Source organism: Geotrypetes seraphini, chromosome 12 (genome assembly GCF_902459505.1).
Source record: "Geotrypetes seraphini chromosome 12, aGeoSer1.1, whole genome shotgun sequence".
Taxonomy (NCBI): domain Eukaryota; kingdom Metazoa; phylum Chordata; class Amphibia; order Gymnophiona; family Dermophiidae; genus Geotrypetes; species Geotrypetes seraphini.
The window spans coordinates 88,093,268-88,112,088 of NC_047095.1; the positions used below are offsets into that span (position 1 = coordinate 88,093,268).

General features: G+C 45.4%; 1 protein-coding gene across 1 annotated transcript in view; it reads left to right on the plus strand.

Moving 5' to 3' along the window:
• The first annotated feature begins 1,648 nt into the window (after nt 1-1,648).
• The window catches only part of COP1 (COP1 E3 ubiquitin ligase), a 468,098-nt gene continuing 450,925 nt past the window's right edge, over nt 1,649-18,821 (plus strand). The window contains exon 1 of the mRNA XM_033917061.1: nt 1,649-1,667. The gene's annotated coding sequence lies outside the window, so the exon portion shown is untranslated. The remainder of the gene's footprint in view (nt 1,668-18,821) is intronic.

The window sequence follows — 18,821 nt, forward strand, 5'->3', positions numbered from 1 at the left end:
TGGACCGTTGACATAAATTACCTCAATGTAATATTTATAAAATATATAGAGAGTCACTTCTTATCATTTAATTAAGTCATTTGGGATGCTCATTATGATGCTCATTGGGAACTCTCTTCCATGTTTCACACACATACTCTCAGCTGAAATTATATGTACTGGCCTTGCTGGATTTGGTTGACTGGTTGTATTGACTTATAATTAATACTATCTCCCCGCTTATTAATTGTGATATGTGCAACTAGTCTGTTTCATGTTTGAGTTGTCTTTTGTATATTTGTATATATATATATATATATAATAATTATCTGTATATGTTGAATATTTATTTTGAAAAATAAAAATGATTCACAAAAAAAAGATTATATTGTGTATATATGAAAAATAGATGGAAGAAATTGCATTACAATTAGTACTATTATTATGGGGTGGAGTCAGGGGCGGAGTTTGGGTGGGGGTACTCGGTTGGCATTTGTTAGGCTTAGGGGGTACTTGGCTTGAAAAGGATGAGAAACACTGCTCTAGATGTCCAAGATGCTCTAATTTACTTTGGCTCCAGGCGTTCCTGTCCTTATTCAAGCGCCATGTATCAGATTTTCCCAGGGCTACAGGCAGAGGTTCTCAGACTCCAGACATAACTAGCCTTCCACCTCCCATTCGGTTCCTTCTGCCAAAAAGGTGCAATGACACTAGACCGAAGGAGGCCTTTCTGTATATAGCAGGCAGACTCATCTTTCCTGCAGGCCTGGGTGCACATCTCGTCCACCCAATGGGTTCTGGACATTATTCAGTCAGTTTGCAAGCTGGAATTTGCCCAGCCTTTGACAGATTGGTTTGTGGACTCTCCCGCAGAACGCTCAGACAAAGTTATCAAAGTGCAAGCCACTGTACAAAGATTGTTGGATATTCAGGCCATAGAGTAGGTGCTGCCTGAAGACTTGGGATTTGGATATTTCAAGCACAAAGATGTTCATTTAAGAATTTTAAGACATCCATATTCTTTGAAAATAAGCTTTATGGAAAAAAAGACCAACTGATTTTCACAACAAAATTCAAATTTCTGACCAACTGACTTTCCCATCAAAATTCAAATTGGTGAACTGCCCTGTTCCCACTCAGGTCAGTGAACCCACTATTTATAAAGACAACCTCAGACCTCACAGCATACCCTAACATTTCAGCATGGTGGCTGAAACATCAGTTTCTACCTGACAAGATATTGCGAAAACCCTGAGAGAACAAGCTCTATAGTGTTTGTGCAACATGGAGTTCCAATTATAAAACAATTCCATATATTTCAAACAAAACTTATTTCTTACTTATATTTTCTGTGATGTGGTAGGCATACTGGGGTAGATATTCAATGTGGTTCAGTTGAAATCCTGGTGAGCTGTCTGTCTGCTAATATTCAGTGACCATTAACAGGGTAGTGCTGCTGAATATTGTTAACTGCCATGACATATTTAATGAACGTGTTTTTTCATATCACAGAGGTCTTTTATGGAATGCTGGGATTATGTTAGGTTTTTTACATCACAGAGATCTCTTTTTTTGCCACTATGTAGTTCTTATAATGTTTTAATACATTTTTTTTTTTTTTTTTTAGTACTTTATCCATTGTGTTGTCAGATACTTGTTTCTTGGAGTGCTTGAGCACCATCTATCGGGTATGTTCTGAATTACACCTACACCACTTAATGTTAATGCATTTAATCTGCTGGAGAACCCAGGCCTACATTTCAGCCGCTTATCTTTGCCACTAGACCGCAGCAGCCAATCACAGTAGGGGGATTCCCCCCTCCCCATCAGCTTAACGGCAGGGACTCCCCAAAATCACGATTCTATAACTGATGCCCAAGTTTGGGTGTCGGTTACAGAATTGCGGCTTTAGGGAGTCCCTGTCACTCAGGTGATAGGGGAGGGGGGACTTCCCCTGCTGCTGCAGTCTAGGCAAAGATAGGTGGCTGAAATGTAGGCCAGGGTTTTCCAGGCCTACATTTCAGCTACCTATCTTAGCTTGTTTTGTGATTGGGTAGCCGTTTTAGAACGCCTAATGCCATTACAGGCATTGGCCATGCCTAATTTGGCATTCTGCAGCCTAAAGTGGCTACCTAGCCATGATACCAGCAGCCATTCCAGCCACCTTTTATTTAGGTGTCAGTAGGTCCCTCCTGCCGGCACCTCTCCCTAACAACCCCTGCAGGAAGGATACCCAACCTCTTCTGCCAGCACCCCCACCCCAGAAACCCAACTGGACCCTCCCCATAACTTTTTGTAGAAGACTGGCTGGAGGGATGCCCATTCCCTGCAGCCGGCAGACCCTTCTCTTCTGAATGGTGGGCCTTTCCCTTCATGGTGCCTCCTGGAATGCACCAGGGAGGGGCCTAAGGCCTTGATTGGCCCAGGTGCCTAAGGCCCCTCCCTTAGGAGGGGCTTTAGGCACCTGGGCCAACCAGAGTCATAGGCCTCCTTCCCATTGCATTCTGAGATGCACTGGGAGTGGCCTAAGATTCCAATTGGCCAGATCCGTAAGGCCCTTATGGAGGGTCAATCAGAGTCTTAGGCCACCTGGGTAGCTGTTTTAGATCGCTTAACATCACTACAGGTGTTGGCCATGCCTAATTTGGCATTCTGCTGCCTAAAGTGGCTACCTAGCCATGATACCAGCCATTGCACCCACCTTTTATTTAGGTGTTGGTAGCTGCTTCAACCTTACTATTTTTGACTGCATTTTTTTAGTTACTTAGGCATCGGCAGGGTGCCTACCAATGCCTAAATTTAGGTGCTGGTTATAGAATTTCCCCCTAAGTGGGTACCAATAAAACATTCACAATAGAATCAACAAACATATAATACTGACAATCTGCTCTGAATCCTTGAATATAAAGCAGTTTTCACATGCTTGCAGAAACAAATTCTTCTTAAAATTCTGTTTAAAAGGAGAAATGTTGTGAAAAGGTGCAAAGCACCAAGCAACTTGTACCACAATAAATGTACCAGGCATCTGCATAATGAAATTTTGCTAAAAAAGCAACACCAGTTATTGCAATCTTGCAAACCGTAGAGAGCAGACAGGGCGTGAACCTGTAATACTTGCTTAAAATATGCTGAAGCAGTACTAGTCAGTCTTAAAGATCAGCACTAACAATTTAAGCTGTGCCCTAAAGTACATTATCAACCAATATAAAGTTTTCATCAACACAGTAACATGATCAAAGTGCATTAAACCCTATTACTAAACGTATTGCTGAATGTTGCATAGCTAGTTTTTATGATCCTAATGATGCATTTTCAACAAATTATTGTATATTAGAAAGAAAAGAAAAAAATTACCCAGCACCACTTTCACGAGGTCACTCTCTGGTGATTTAAAGCTTTGTCCTGGTAGCCCCATTTTGTACTGGCAGATGTATCTCCCATTATCTGAGGTATCCAATGAACTCAGATTATGAAATGGTGTTATCTCTTCACTAGACAATGTCGCCACTGTGATGGGATTTGATATGTTTTCTTTCAGAAAAGATACCACACTTTTTATGTGAAATCTGGGGATGGTACAGCTCAGCTGTACATTGACTCTTTTAAATAAGATTTCTTTTGGTGATCTTGTCATGGTGGGTTTGGGCAAATGACCTGTAATGGCAAGAAGATTGTTCTTATTTAAAGTCCTCATTAATTCATCCAAATCTTAGAGTAAAATTTTATATACACAGAAAGTGTCAAAAGTATAGCCTACATCCCTTTCCCAGGAATCTAACTAAAGACTCAAAACTAAACTAAACTAAATCTTAGGTTTGTATACCGCGCCATCTCCGCAAGCGCAGAGCTCGGCACGGTTTACAGAAGTTAAGAGGAAAGGAACTACAATGAAGGGATAAAGGAGAGTGACTAAGAAGATAGAGAGGGACCGGATGCTAGAGAACGGGAGGTAATTAGATTTTTGAAAAGAGCCAAGTTTTCAAGTGTTTGCGGAAGGATTGGAAGGAGCTTGAATTTCTGAGCGGGGGTGAGAGGTTGTTCCAGAGTTCTGTGGTTCTAAAGGGGAGGGATGTTCCAAGTTTTCCTGCGCGGGATATACCTTTTATAGAGGGGAAAGACAGTTTCAGTTTTTGTGAGGGTCTAGTGGGGTGTGGGTTTGAGGAGTTCCAAAAGAGTGGGATAACGGGAGGAAGGACGCCATGTAGGATCTTGAAGGCTAAGCAGGCACATTTATAGAGGACTCTGGAGTATACTGGGAGCCAGTGAAGCTTGGAGAGGAGTGGGGAGACGTGATCGAACTTGCCTTTTGCGAAAATAAGCTTGGCCGCGGCGTTCTGAATTAGCTGAAGTCTATGGAGGTTTTTCTTAGTTAGGCTTATGTAGATGGAGTTACAGTAGTCCAGTCTAGAAAGGATGATAGACTGTACGAGGACGGCGAAGTGAGAATGATGAAAGCAGGATCTCACTCTCCTCAGCATATGAAGGCTAAAGAAGCATTTTTTTACCAGGGAGTTGAGGTGATCATTGAAGGAGAGAGAGGAGTCTATGACGATGCCTAGGACTTTGCTTGAAAACTCAAGCTGAAGAGTGGGGCCGGATGGTAGTGGGATGGAGGTGGGTAAATGATCTAAAATTGGGCCGAGCCAAAGTAGTTTTGTTTTGGACTCATTCAGTTTCATTTGTACAGATTGGGCCCAGGATTGGAGATTCGTTATACATATGGATATGTTATCAGCAAGGTTTGAGAGGTTCGAGTCGGTCTCGAGGAGGATAAGGATGTCATCAGCGTAGGAGTAGAGAGTTTCTAAGGGGGATAGATGGAGGAGTTTCAGAGAGGACATGTAGATGTTGAAAAGGATAGGGGAGAGGGGTGAGCCTTGCGGGACTCCACATTTCGGATTCCAGGGGGGGGAAGAGGTACCGTTTGTGTTAACGGTGTAGGAGCGGAAGCGTAGGAATTTCGAGAACCAATCTAGGACTGTGGAGCTTATGCCTATTTCGGAGAGTTGGAAGATTCCTCTCCCTAAAGAACCAAGTCCCCATCAGCCTTCCTAATTTTGTGATCTCCCCAACTTCATCCTTGGAAAACACCTCCCCTTTGTACAGGAAAAGTAGACATAATGTGGTACTGATTACCTTCAGTATGAGCCCTAAAATAACTGACTGGGTTAGAAACTGGTTGATTAGAAGGTGACAGAGGGTAGTGGCATAAGGAGCTCACGTTGAGGAAAGGCATGTTACTAGTGGAATGCCACATGGTCCAGCTCTTGGACTGGTTCTTTGTTTTTTGTATGCAATATTATCAAAGAGCTTCTGGTAAGATTTACCTTTTTTGCAGATACTAAAATGTACAGGATAGACACCCTTATGATGTGGATAGCATGAGAAGGGACCTAGTGAAGTTTGAAGAATGGTCCAGAATTTGGTAGCTGTGATTTAATGCAAAAAGTTGCAGGGTAATGCATTTGATCTTCCATAACCTGAGGGAGCAGAGCAGCTTAGGTGGTGAAGTACTTCTGTGTACAGAAGAGTGAGACTTTGGTGTGATTGTATGTGATGATCTTAAGGTAGCCAAACAGGTAGAAAAGGCAATGACAAAAGCTAAAAGGATGCTTGGGTGTGTAAGGAGAGGAATGGCCAGCAGGAAAAAGAGATTATGTTCTTACCTTGATAATATCTTTTCCAGTAGATAGGCGAGTCATTCTAGACATGTAAGTTATCTCCCAATGGCCATGTGACATATGCAGAAGGAATCCACTCAGATTTTTTTCTGTGACTCTCCTCTACTTCTAGTGCCCTCTATAGTTAGTACCCAAGCACAAAGCTCCAACAAGAGTACGTGAAATAAGGACTCCAATGGAAACATTCCCAAGAAACAACCACAGTGGCATATCGCCCAGGGTGCAGACCACAAGGGGGTGCTCCTGTGGTCAGCATCATGCTCTGTGAACTTCACTGTGGCAGGAGGAAGTAGTGCTGCCCGATTCACGGATTCAAATCATTTCACTTAAAAAAAAAAATCAGACTCACCGATTTAGTGAGTCCTTTACTCTTCTGATATGTCCGGGTCTCCTAAAGCAGCAACGGTGGCGGTGGAGGCCAGCAGACAGAGACAAGTGTTACACAGGTTGCTCCTGCCCTGCAGGGGCCTTCCCTCTTCCACGTCACTGATGACATCACTGATGATGCAGCAAAGGGAAGCCCTTGCAGGCAGGCCATGAGTAGCCTGTTCACCGCCTGTCGGTCTCCGCCACCACTGCTGCTGCTTTAGTAGGCCCAAAAGTTGAGGTCTCGGGGGGGGGGGGGGGATCGGAAAGTGCTGCACAGGAGGGATGGAATGGAAAGCTGCTGCACTGAGGGAGGGAGGGATGGAAAGCTGAGGTCAGGGGGATAGGGATGGTTGGAAAGTTGCTGCACATGGGGGGAGAAAGGAAGAATTATTGGACAGGGGGGGAAGAGATGAAGGGAGAGATGCAACAAAAAGGTAGAAACGAGGGAAAGGGAAAAATCCTGTATATGATGGAGGGGAGGGAGATGTGCATGGAACAGAGAGAAGGGAAAATGATGGAGATAGGGTGGAGGGCAGGAAGAGATGGTGCATGGGGAGAGAGAAAGAAATGTTGCACATGAGAATGGAGGGGAGGAAGGGAGAGATGCTGCATGGAGAGGAATAGAGAGGTTTGACCAAGGGCACAAGGTAGAGAGAAAGATGACAGACAGTGGGAAAGAAATGTTGGATATGGCAGTGGAATGAAATGTACAGAGATAGTGACAGTTCAGACCTTTTAGTCAGCCCTGACACACAAGAAAGGAGAGAAATTGTGCTTCCATGTCACAGGAGGAAGCAAGCTTATAGTAGAAAGCAGTATAAGCCACCCAGAACTGCCTATCCACCATTTGAGCACAGTCAGAACCCTTTTAGGAAAGATGAGGAAAATCTCCTCTGTGACCACCGGAGGAGCCAGAGGGAGCTGAAGCCGGCTTCCATCTCAGCTAGGTTTGGTTTGTGGTTCTAGCAAATTTAAGCCTAGCTTGCAAAAGCTAACCAGAGCAGTTCAGGAGCAGTGACTGAGAAAAGCTCTCCAGCCAAAGCAGCGGGTCTAGGCAGAAGACCCCATGGAATGGCATGGTCCTAAAGATTCTCAGACACTGGAGCCATGCGCAGGAGTTGAAGGACTGTATATTAGTGAGCCAGAGCCAGTTCCTGCTTCACCTGAAGAAATGAAGATAAACCTATGCACAGTGTGCAAGTAGCCATTTTTTGAGGGTTTTTTTCTCTTTGCCTTTGAGAGAAAGACTGAGTCCTGTGTGTTTTTGTTTTGTGGTACTTGCTAAAACCTTTTGATACCGTTGGAAGGACTTGTGCTGCTAGCAGTGTTGCATTTTTGCTGTTAGCAAGAAACTGTTTCTTTTGAGGTTTTTTTTTTTGGTTAACCAAAAGCCTTATAGTGTTTTGGTATGCTGGGGATGTGTATGCTGTGACAACCAGGTGGGACATATTTTTTGAGGGATTCTTTTTCTTATATACTACCTGAAAAAAAAGTGGGCCCCACCATTAGCTCTGAGAAGCACAATACCTGCCAAAGCTAGTAGGAGGCAGGCACTGAGATTATGAACTGTTTGACTTTATTGAGCATTTGTTTGTTTGAGAATGTATGCAAGGACCTGGTGAAGAGGACTGAATTTGGACTACTGAAGTCCAGGTACCTTACTGGGCTGTGACCTTTTTGCTAGCCCTAAAAACACAATGCTAGTGTTTGGACTTTTCTGTTGAGAATTATTGTTTTGGTTTGGGATTTGTTTTTGTTTTGTTTTGTTTTTTTGCTTTACTGACATTTTACTCCTGGGCCTGCTTGGACTGTGAAGAGTCCTGCAGAAAGGCTTGGCTGTATGTTTAAAAGCCAGGATTATTTTGAGGTTTTTTTTTCTGCTGGCAGGATAATGAGGCCTGCTTAGCAAACTTATCTGGAAGCTTGAGCTGGTCACCTCTGTAAAGGAGATAGAATAAAACTGAACTCTTCCTTGAAAATCCTGAACTGTTTGAGAGGTGTGTTTTTTTGTTTTTTTTTACTGTTTGAACTTTGTGTAGGTGCAGTTTTCACCCTGAAGGGCCATTCTCTCTCTAGAGTGGGGCGCAGATGTCGGCCTAGTCACCCATCCCGGCATTACAGCTATCCAGCCGAGGCCGGGTGAGCAACAACAGGGAAGATAGATGGTGGGCACAGAGATAGAAGAAAACGTAAAATGAACAGAAGACCCTGTTAAGCTAGATAACAAGACAAACAGAAATCAGAGTCAACATGATTTGAATAATAAAATGATCAGACAACAAAAGGTAGAAAAAATAATTGTATTTTCTATTTTGTGATTACAATGTGTCAGATTTGAAATTTGTATCCTGCCAGAGCTGGTGTTAAATAGCAAGCATGAGCTAGGACCGAAAGGAGAGAGGCCGGATGGTAGTGGGATGGAGGTGGGTAAATGATCTAAAATTGGGCCGAGCCAAAGTAGTTTTGTTTTGGACTCATTCAGTTTCATTTGTACAGATTGGGCCCAGGATTGGAGATTCGTTATACATATGGATATGTTATCAGCAAGGTTTGAGAGGTTCGAGTCGGTCTCGAGGAGGATAAGGATGTCATCAGCGTAGGAGTAGAGAGTTTCTAAGGGGGATAGATGGAGGAGTTTCAGAGAGGACATGTAGATGTTGAAAAGGATAGGGGAGAGGGGTGAGCCTTGCGGGACTCCACATTTCGGATTCCAGGGGGGGGGAAGAGGTACCGTTTGTGTTAACGGTGTAGGAGCGGAAGCGTAGGAATTTCGAGAACCAATCTAGGACTGTGGAGCTTATGCCTATTTCGGAGAGTTGGAAGATTCCTCTCCCTAAAGAACCAAGTCCCCATCAGCCTTCCTAATTTTGTGATCTCCCCAACTTCATCCTTGGAAAACACCTCCCCTTTGTACAGGAAAAGTAGACATAATGTGGTACTGATTACCTTCAGTATGAGCCCTAAAATAACTGACTGGGTTAGAAACTGGTTGATTAGAAGGTGACAGAGGGTAGTGGCATAAGGAGCTCACGTTGAGGAAAGGCATGTTACTAGTGGTTATAGTTAGTACCCAAGCACAAAGCTCCAACAAGAGTACGTGAAGTAAGGACTCCAATGGAAACATTCCCAAGAAACAACCACAGTGGCATATCGCCCAGGGTGCAGACCACAAGGGGGTGCTCCTGTGGTCAGCATCATGCTCTGTGAACTTCACTGTGGCAGGAGGAAGTAGTGCTGCCCGATTCACGGATTCAAATCATTTCACTTAAAAAAAAAATCAGACTCACCGATTTAGTGAGTCCTTTACTCTTCTGATATGTCCGGGTCTCCTAAAGCAGCAACGGTGGCGGTGGAGGCCAGCAGACAGAGACAAGTGTTACACAGGTTGCTCCTGCCCTGCAGGGGCCTTCCCTCTTCCACGTCACTGATGACATCACTGATGATGCAGCAAAGGGAAGCCCTTGCAGGCAGGCCATGAGTAGCCTGTTCACCGCCTGTCGGTCTCCGCCACCACTGCTGCTGCTTTAGTAGGCCCAAAAGTTGAGGTCTCGGGGGGGGGGGGGTGATCGGAAAGTGCTGCACAGGAGGGATGGAATGGAAAGCTGCTGCACTGAGGGAGGGAGGGATGGAAAGCTGAGGTCAGGGGGATAGGGATGGTTGGAAAGTTGCTGCACATGGGGGGAGAAAGGAAGAATTATTGGACAGGGGGGGAAGAGATGAAGGGAGAGATGCAACAAAAAGGTAGAAACGAGGGAAAGGGAAAAATCCTGTATATGATGGAGGGGAGGGAGATGTGCATGGAACAGAGAGAAGGGAAAATGATGGAGATAGGGTGGAGGGCAGGAAGAGATGGTGCATGGGGAGAGAGAAAGAAATGTTGCACATGAGAATGGAGGGGAGGAAGGGAGAGATGCTGCATGGAGAGGAATAGAGAGGTTTGACCAAGGGCACAAGGTAGAGGGAAAGATGACAGACAGTGGGAAAGAAATGTTGGATATGGCAGTGGAATGAAATGTACAGAGATAGTGACAGTTCAGACCTTTTAGTCAGCCCTGACACACAAGAAAGGAGAGAAATTGTGCTTCCATGTCACAGGAGGAAGCAAGCTTATAGTAGAAAGCAGTATAAGCCACCCAGAACTGCCTATCCACCATTTGAGCACAGTCAGAACCCTTTTAGGAAAGATGAGGAAAATCTCCTCTGTGACCACCGGAGGAGCCAGAGGGAGCTGAAGCCGGCTTCCATCTCAGCTAGGTTTGGTTTGTGGTTCTAGCAAATTTAAGCCTAGCTTGCAAAAGCTAACCAGAGCAGTTCAGGAGCAGTGACTGAGAAAAGCTCTCCAGCCAAAGCAGCGGGTCTAGGCAGAAGACCCCATGGAATGGCATGGTCCTAAAGATTCTCAGACACTGGAGCCATGCGCAGGAGTTGAAGGACTGTATATTAGTGAGCCAGAGCCAGTTCCTGCTTCACCTGAAGAAATGAAGATAAACCTATGCACAGTGTGCAAGTAGCCATTTTTTGAGGGTTTTTTTCTCTTTGCCTTTGAGAGAAAGACTGAGTCCTGTGTGTTTTTGTTTTGTGGTACTTGCTAAAACCTTTTGATACCGTTGGAAGGACTTGTGCTGCTAGCAGTGTTGCATTTTTGCTGTTAGCAAGAAACTGTTTCTTTTGAGGTTTTTTTTTTTGGTTAACCAAAAGCCTTATAGTGTTTTGGTATGCTGGGGATGTGTATGCTGTGACAACCAGGTGGGACATATTTTTTGAGGGATTCTTTTTCTTATATACTACCTGAAAAAAAAGTGGGCCCCACCATTAGCTCTGAGAAGCACAATACCTGCCAAAGCTAGTAGGAGGCAGGCACTGAGATTATGAACTGTTTGACTTTATTGAGCATTTGTTTGTTTGAGAATGTATGCAAGGACCTGGTGAAGAGGACTGAATTTGGACTACTGAAGTCCAGGTACCTTACTGGGCTGTGACCTTTTTGCTAGCCCTAAAAACACAATGCTAGTGTTTGGACTTTTCTGTTGAGAATTATTGTTTTGGTTTGGGATTTGTTTTTGTTTTGTTTTGTTTTTTTGCTTTACTGACATTTTACTCCTGGGCCTGCTTGGACTGTGAAGAGTCCTGCAGAAAGGCTTGGCTGTATGTTTAAAAGCCAGGATTATTTTGAGGTTTTTTTTTTCTGCTGGCAGGATAATGAGGCCTGCTTAGCAAACTTATCTGGAAGCTTGAGCTGGTCACCTCTGTAAAGGAGATAGAATAAAACTGAACTCTTCCTTGAAAATCCTGAACTGTTTGAGAGGTGTGTTTTTTTGTTTTTTTTTTACTGTTTGAACTTTGTGTAGGTGCAGTTTTCACCCTGAAGGGCCATTCTCTCTCTAGAGTGGGGCGCAGATGTCGGCCTAGTCACCCATCCCGGCATTACAGCTATCCAGCCGAGGCCGGGTGAGCAACAACAGGGAAGATAGATGGTGGGCACAGAGATAGAAGAAAACGTAAAATGAACAGAAGACCCTGTTAAGCTAGATAACAAGACAAACAGAAATCAGAGTCAACATGATTTGAATAATAAAATGATCAGACAACAAAAGGTAGAAAAAATAATTGTATTTTCTATTTTGTGATTACAATGTGTCAGATTTGAAATTTGTATCCTGCCAGAGCTGGTGTTAAATAGCAAGCATGAGCTAGGACCGAAAGGAGAGAGGAAAAATCGTTTTTGTTTGTTTACACCACAGTGCCGGCGTGGGGTTGGAGAGGTTTAACCTTATGTAATGTTATATTGTAACATGGTGAGTGTTAAATTGTAACCTGTTCTGAGCTCTCTGTAGAGGGCGGGATATAAAAATAAATAATAAAATTACTAAAAATGTTTTATATGGTGGGGGGGGGGGTTATAAAATGGCCCCTGGTGTCATATACCCTGCCACTAAACAACTGTTCTACTCAAAGTAGTAACATTAGAACATCAACTTCAAAACAGCTAACAAAAGCATCAAAGGAGCTCAGGACAGACCCCTGCATGAACTTGAACATATATACAGCCCCAAAGCGCTGACTGGCATCCAAGAATCAATTTGGAAAAGCATAAGCAGAATGAGACAGTAGGCAAGCGCAGAAAGGACAGGGTAGGAATTAGAATGTACTGGAAAATATGTTATCAAGGTAAGAACATCATCTCTTTTTTCCAGTGTAATAGGTGAGTCATTCTAGATAGGTGGGACGTACAATAGCAGTCCCAAAGAGCTAGGGTGGGCTGACTACGCCAGCCCACACGGCCGAAAACCCAAAGGCAGAGTCCTGTCTTGCTACCACATCCACTCTGTAAAATTTGGCAAACGTGTCTAGAATGGACCATGTTGTTGCCCTGCAAATCTCCGCAGGAGAGACTGCTCTAGCTTCGGCCCAGGAAGAAATTACACTTTTGGTAGAATGCGCCTTAACAGAGACTGTTTCCCAGAAAGAATGTAAACTGATGAAATGACCCTATGGATCCATCTGGAAATTGTGGCCTTGGAAGCGGGAGCACCCCGCTGGAAGAATGAGTCAGCATAAACCGATGGTCAAGTTATTTAAAATTTCTTATACCGCCTAATCAAACCTTCAAGGCGGTGTACAAAAATACCAAAACAGTGTACCAAATTGAATCAGAATGTAATCAAAGACAAATTGGGGGAAAAGACAAATTTTTAAAGACATTGACGAAGGGAAAGAGGGGGTGGAACTACAATTGATAGAAAGAGAAAGAACATTTAAGGAAAAGAACAAAAGGAAGGGGGACTGGAGGTAAAAACCTTTCCAATCTGGTTTGTCCTTAAAAGGGCAGTTTAAGTAACAAAGACATCAAGGAATAAAAATGTCTTTAACTTCGCCTTAAAATTGGCAAGACTTGTTATTTCATGAAACTCCTTAGTGACCACCAGATAGTGCAGAAGAACTCTGTGCACGTCCAATTTTCTCAAGATGCGTTCCTGCTTCTTTGAACCAGTAGGTTTAAAAACAGGCAAACATATATCTTGATTAACATGGAAAGCTGAAACCACCTTCGGCAGAAAGGAAGGGACCATGCGCAAGGAAATCCCAGTATCTGAGATCCTCGGGAAGGGCTCTGAACAAGAAAGAGCCTGGAGTTCTGAGACATGTCTCGATGAAGTAGTGGCAAACAGAAAAACTCTTGAGCATCAAGTCCAAACAAGAAGCATCTCTCAGAGGCTCAAAAGGAGTTTTGGTAAGAATAGACAGAATCAAGTTTAAGTCCCAAGAAGGTCTGGTGATGTCAGGGTGAGATGCAAGCGATGAATGAGGATCCCAGGCTCTGAAACAAGAGAGCCCTGCAACTTGGATCCAAAGGAATGCTATGGTAAGGCCTTTATCAAGGCCTGCTTGGAGTAAGGCGAGAACCACCAAAATTAGAGCAGAAAACGGCTCCACCTTCTCCTGGTCGCACCAAGCTGGAACGTCTTCCAGGCAGATACAGTAGTCTACTTCTTAGACTTGAGAAGAGTAGCAATGACTATTTCAGAATACACTTTGTGTACTAAGGTTGCACACTCAATAGCCAAGCTGTAACAGCAAAGCAACTCGGATCCTCCATGCAGACTGGACCTTGAGTAAGAAGGTCAGGATGCACACATACCACAACCTGTGAGGCCAGTCCGGAGTCACCAGAATGATTCATCCCCAATGGACTGTGATCCACCAAATGACTTAGCCCAGGGGTCTCCAAAGTTCCGCCTCGGGATTTCCCCAATGAATATGCATTGAAATCAGTACATGCACATAGATCTCATGCATATTCATTGGAGACATCCTGAAAACCTGATTGGATTCGGCCCTCAAGGAGGGACTTTGGAGACCCCTGACTTAGCCTATTATCGGCCAGGGAGGAAAAACATACAGCCGCCTAGGTATTTTAAGGCGGGGGTATAAATTCTTAAATAAACAATCAGTGGCGTACAAAGGGGGGGGCGGGAGGGGCGGTCTGCCCCGGGTGCCAGCCATGAGGGGGTGTTCCCGGCCTTGCCGTTCATTCCCCCCCCACCCCCGAAGGACCGCTCGCCCCACTGACCTTCCTGCACCACCTGTGAAGCAGCCCGCAGCAGGATCGCGACTTCAGCGACGTCAGAGGAGGGGCGGGAACGCGGCGCAGGAAGCAGCGCCTAAGCAGCGCAGAGATCGCTGACGTCGGGATCCTGCTGCGGCTGCTTCATAGGTGGTGCAGGAAGGTCAGTGGGGCGAGCGGTCCTTCGGGGGGGGTGGGGGGAGGACTGAACGGCAAGGCCGGGAGCATAGGTAGTGCTGCTTCATAGTGGTGCGGGGAGGCCAGGGGCGAGTGGTCCTTCGGGGTGGGGCGGGCGGGCAGGCAGGCAGGCTTTCAAGGAGGAGGGGGGTGACAGACAGGCAGGAAGGCCTTCAAGGGGGGACAGGCCTTCAAGGGGGGGGCAAGCAGGCCTTCAAGGGGGGGACAGGCCTTTGGGGGGGTGTGCAGACCTTCAAGGGGGAGGGACAGGCCTTCAAGGGGGGGCAAGCAGGCCTTCAAGGGGGGGACAGGTCTACAAGGGGGTGGGAAAAGCCTACAAGGGGGTGGGACAGGCCTTCAAGGGGGGAACAGGCCTTGGGGGGGTGCAGGCCTTCAAGGGGGGGACAGGCCTACAAGGGGGGAACAGGCCTACAAGGGGGTGGGACAGGCCTTCAAGGGGGGTGCAGGCCTTCGGGGGGGGTTCAGGCCTTCGGGGGGGGTGCAGACCTTCAAGGGGGGACAGGCCTTCAGTGGGGTGCAGGCCTTCGGGGGGGGTGCAGACCTTCAAGGGGGGGGACAGGCCTTCAAGGGGGGGACAGGAAGGCAGGCCTACAAGGGGGGGACAGGCCTACAAGGGGGGAGGACAGGCCTTCGGGGGGTGCAGGCCTTCGTGGGGGTGTGCAGACCTTCAAGGGGGGGGACAGGCCTTCAAGGGGGGGACAGGCAGGCAGGCCTTCAAGGGGGGGACAGGCCTACAAGGGGGAGGACAGGCCTTCAAGGAAGTGGGACAGGCCTTCAAGGGGGGTGCAGGCCTTCAAGGGGGGACAGGCAGACCTTTAAGGGGGGACAGGCCTTTGGGGGGACCCTGGTTTAGAAGTACACGGAGGGAAGGGGGTGTTCAAAGAGACGTGCATATGCCAAACTTTGGGGGGGAGGAAGAAATAATGGGTCTGAAAATAGAGGAGAGGGAGAGAGATGATGGACCATGGGATTTAGGGAGGGAAGGAACAGAAAGGGAGAGAAATTGGACACAAGGGATGGTGTGGAGGAGGGATAGAGCTACTGGATAGGAGGGTAATTGGGAAAAGAAAGGAAGAGATGGTGGACTCGGGTGGTGGGGAAGGAGGGAGAGATGCCGGATGAAATGGTAGTTAAGAAAAGGTGGATCTGTGGAGGGAGATGAAAAAAAGGAAAGATACCAGACTTCCTGGGGAGGGAAGGGAAATGGAAAGGGAGGACAGAGTTGGCAGATGGATGGTTAGCATGCAGAAAGAAGAAAGAAGGAGACCCCAAGTTATCAGAAGAAAACCAGAGCCTTGGACCAACAAGATGTGAAATATAACCAGACAACAAAAGGTAGAAAAATTAATTTTATTTTCTGTTTTGTGATTATAATATGTCAGATTTGAAATGTGTATCCTGCCAGAGCTGGTGTTGGACTGCAAACGTGAGCTAGGATTTAACAGAGAGAGGAAAAGTCCTTTTTGTTTCTTTATTTTATTTACACCACAGCGCCAGTGTGATTAGGAGAAGCCAAAGGGGGTGAAAAAGCTATAAAACCCACCAGGAGTTTTGAAAAAAATCACCCAACTGGGCAGGAAAATCGAATTGAAAAACCAATTCAATACGCTGAATCGAATCAAAATTTTTTTTCCTGAATCTGGCAGCATTAGTTTGCGCTACTGTCTTAGACTTTAGGACCTGGGATTGGGGAGAGATAGCATCCTCAGTACTTTATAATGCAAGTGAAACGAGGATTTGGTCAGACTTTTGAAGGGTCTGCAGAAAAAAAATATTGTATAGGCCGGGGACATGAGACAGCAGGAAATGGGAACTTTTCTTCCTTCTATTTTTGTGAATGGAAAGGCTGAGGATGTCAGAGAGTTCAGTTAAAATATGTGCTTTATAAGAAAATATAATAATGTGTTTTATAAAGTTTATAGCATAGCTGGCCTACCCAGTGAGGTGTTCCTAGTGGTGGTGGTGGCAGCGTGTCAATGTGTTGAGAGGAAGAGGTGGTCTGGGAAATTCTGCTGTGCAAACTCCGGGCCCATTTCCACCCCCCAGTTAGTCCACTCCACTCAACTGGTTCACACACTGAGTGGGTCTTTGGGTGTTGTTTTGGGATCTCTTCCAGTGGTTTATCAGTATCTCCTTCTGGTCCAAGGAAGGAAACTTTGTTATCCTTACCATTGACCTACAGAATATGTTTGTAACAGCGCTGCTTGTGTGGCATTAGGCTATGTAGTGATCGAAAGAAAAAACAGACCTTTGCACATTTTTGCACTATATGGTGGGTGTATGAGGAGATTCACATTTCCTGCACAGCTAAGTCCATGTGAAGTTACCTTGTGCTGTATTTGACATCTAGCAAGGTCTCTGTTTGAAAGGAAAGATCTAAACTTAAAAATGAAGTGGCCAGAAGTTATGGTAAAAGCAGATAGTGTAGCTGGTTTTAAGAAAGATTTGGACAAATTCCTGGAGGAAAAGTCCATAATCTGTTATTAAGACATGGGGGAAGTGTCTGCTTGTCCTGGATCGGTAGCATGGAATGTTGCTACTCTTTGGGTTTTGACCAGGTATTAGTGTCCTGGATTGGCTACCATGAGAATGGGCTACTGGGCATGATGGACCATTGGTCTGACCCAGTTAGGCTATTCTTATGTTATGTTCTCATCTGTAGGGGCCTTTGTTTTCACTTCTTATTTTAATGTATTTTTTTTCTGGGAACTTATCAGTGTTTTTTATAATGGGAACAAAAATGGAAGAGAATTAATGTGTGTGGGATGAGGGGGTAACTAATTTCTTCAGCTAAATAATTCAATCCACCTCATAGGAGAACTCACGCACCATTCACACACCCTCCAACCAAAAACGTCAAAAGAAAAAAACTGTTCGACAACCTCCTAGCCAATCGAGCTGCAACATTCGACCCCCAACTCTACAACCTATTGACCTCGACCACAGACTACAAAACCATCAAAAAAGAAATAAAAACCCTTCTATTCAAAAAACACATAAAAACGAACTAACACAATCAGAACTGTCCCAAGCATCACCTGCAACTACTCCATATGTACTTCTGATGTCATGACAATTCAGACATAATTTATGTTATGTTATGTTTGGAATATAAGAAAATTTTCACTGCCTGTTTCTATTCTGACCATTTATTCCGTTTCATGGTCATTACAAAAAAATATTTTTTTACATGGGGGGGTGTCAAAAAATGATGGGCCCCGGGTGCCACATACCCTAGGTACGCCACTGTAAACAATACAGAAGGACTCCCTGTCACGGCTGAACTAGAGCGTTAAGACATTTGCTTCCAGGATCAGATCTTCAACTGAAGAATTGATCTGCCTTCCTGTTCTGTGCCGTGGCTATGAGGTTGAAGTGAAGCCAACCCCAGCGCTGCACAATGGCTTGGAACACCACTAAAGACAGCACCCACTCACCCGGATCCAGAGTCTGTCTGCTGAGGAAGTCTGATTAACACTGTCGACTCCCACTACATGCACTGCCAAGAGTGTCTGGAAGTGACGCTCCACCCAGTGAAAGTGCAGACAGACTTCTAGAGCCAGAGATGGACTCTTTGTACCTCCTTGGAAATTGACATAGACTACTGCTGTTGCATTGTCGAAGACCCTGATCACTTGGCCCTGCAGAGTCTTCTGCAATCTCACCAGAGACAAACAAATGGCCGTCAGCTCCAACCTGTTGACCGACCATTTCTTCTGAGAGGGTTTCCAACACCCCTGAATGAGATGATGATTGTAATGGGCTCCTCAGCCCCGAAGACTGGAATCTGTCATCACAATGACCCAGGAAGCAATCCGCAGATGCATGCCCTTGGAAAGAGACTGCAGAAGAAGCCACCAAATCATGCTGATCTGGACCTCCTGAGTCCAAGGAAGACAGATCTGTAATGGAGCCCTGTGCAGAGCCCAGCAGGAGAGCAATGCATGCTGGAGGGGATGCATGTGCGCCCTGGCCCATGGCATTGCTACCAAGAACCCCAGGACCTGCTGATGGAGCTGCTTTGCCTAGAAGCCAAGAAATCTGAGCACACAGCTTCTGTCTGCATGCCTCTGGAGGATAGGCACAGACAGGTATTTCTGGGACTGCGTGGGCATCAAATTGCTCTTTCTGTAATTCACAAACCAACTGAAGTCTTCCAGAATCCAGATCACCTGATTCACTGTGTGCCTATCAGCCAGTCATCCAAGTATGGGTGCATTTGGAATTCCATTTTTCTTAAGAAACCTGCCATAACCACATCACCTTAGTGAAGATACAAGGAACCGTTGTGAGGCCAAATGGAATTTGCAGTGAGCTGGAAAAATCAAAATGTGCAAGTAAGCCTCCGTGAGATCCACAGAGGCAAGAAACTTTCTCAGGGCCATTGCTGCTATGACAGACCATACTGTCTCAATGCAAAAATGTAGAATCCTGAGAGCCGCTTCACATGTGTAAGATCTAGAATAGGCTTCCAATTGTCTGAGCCTTTATTTGGCACGATAAAGTATATGAAGTATCTGCCTAAGCCC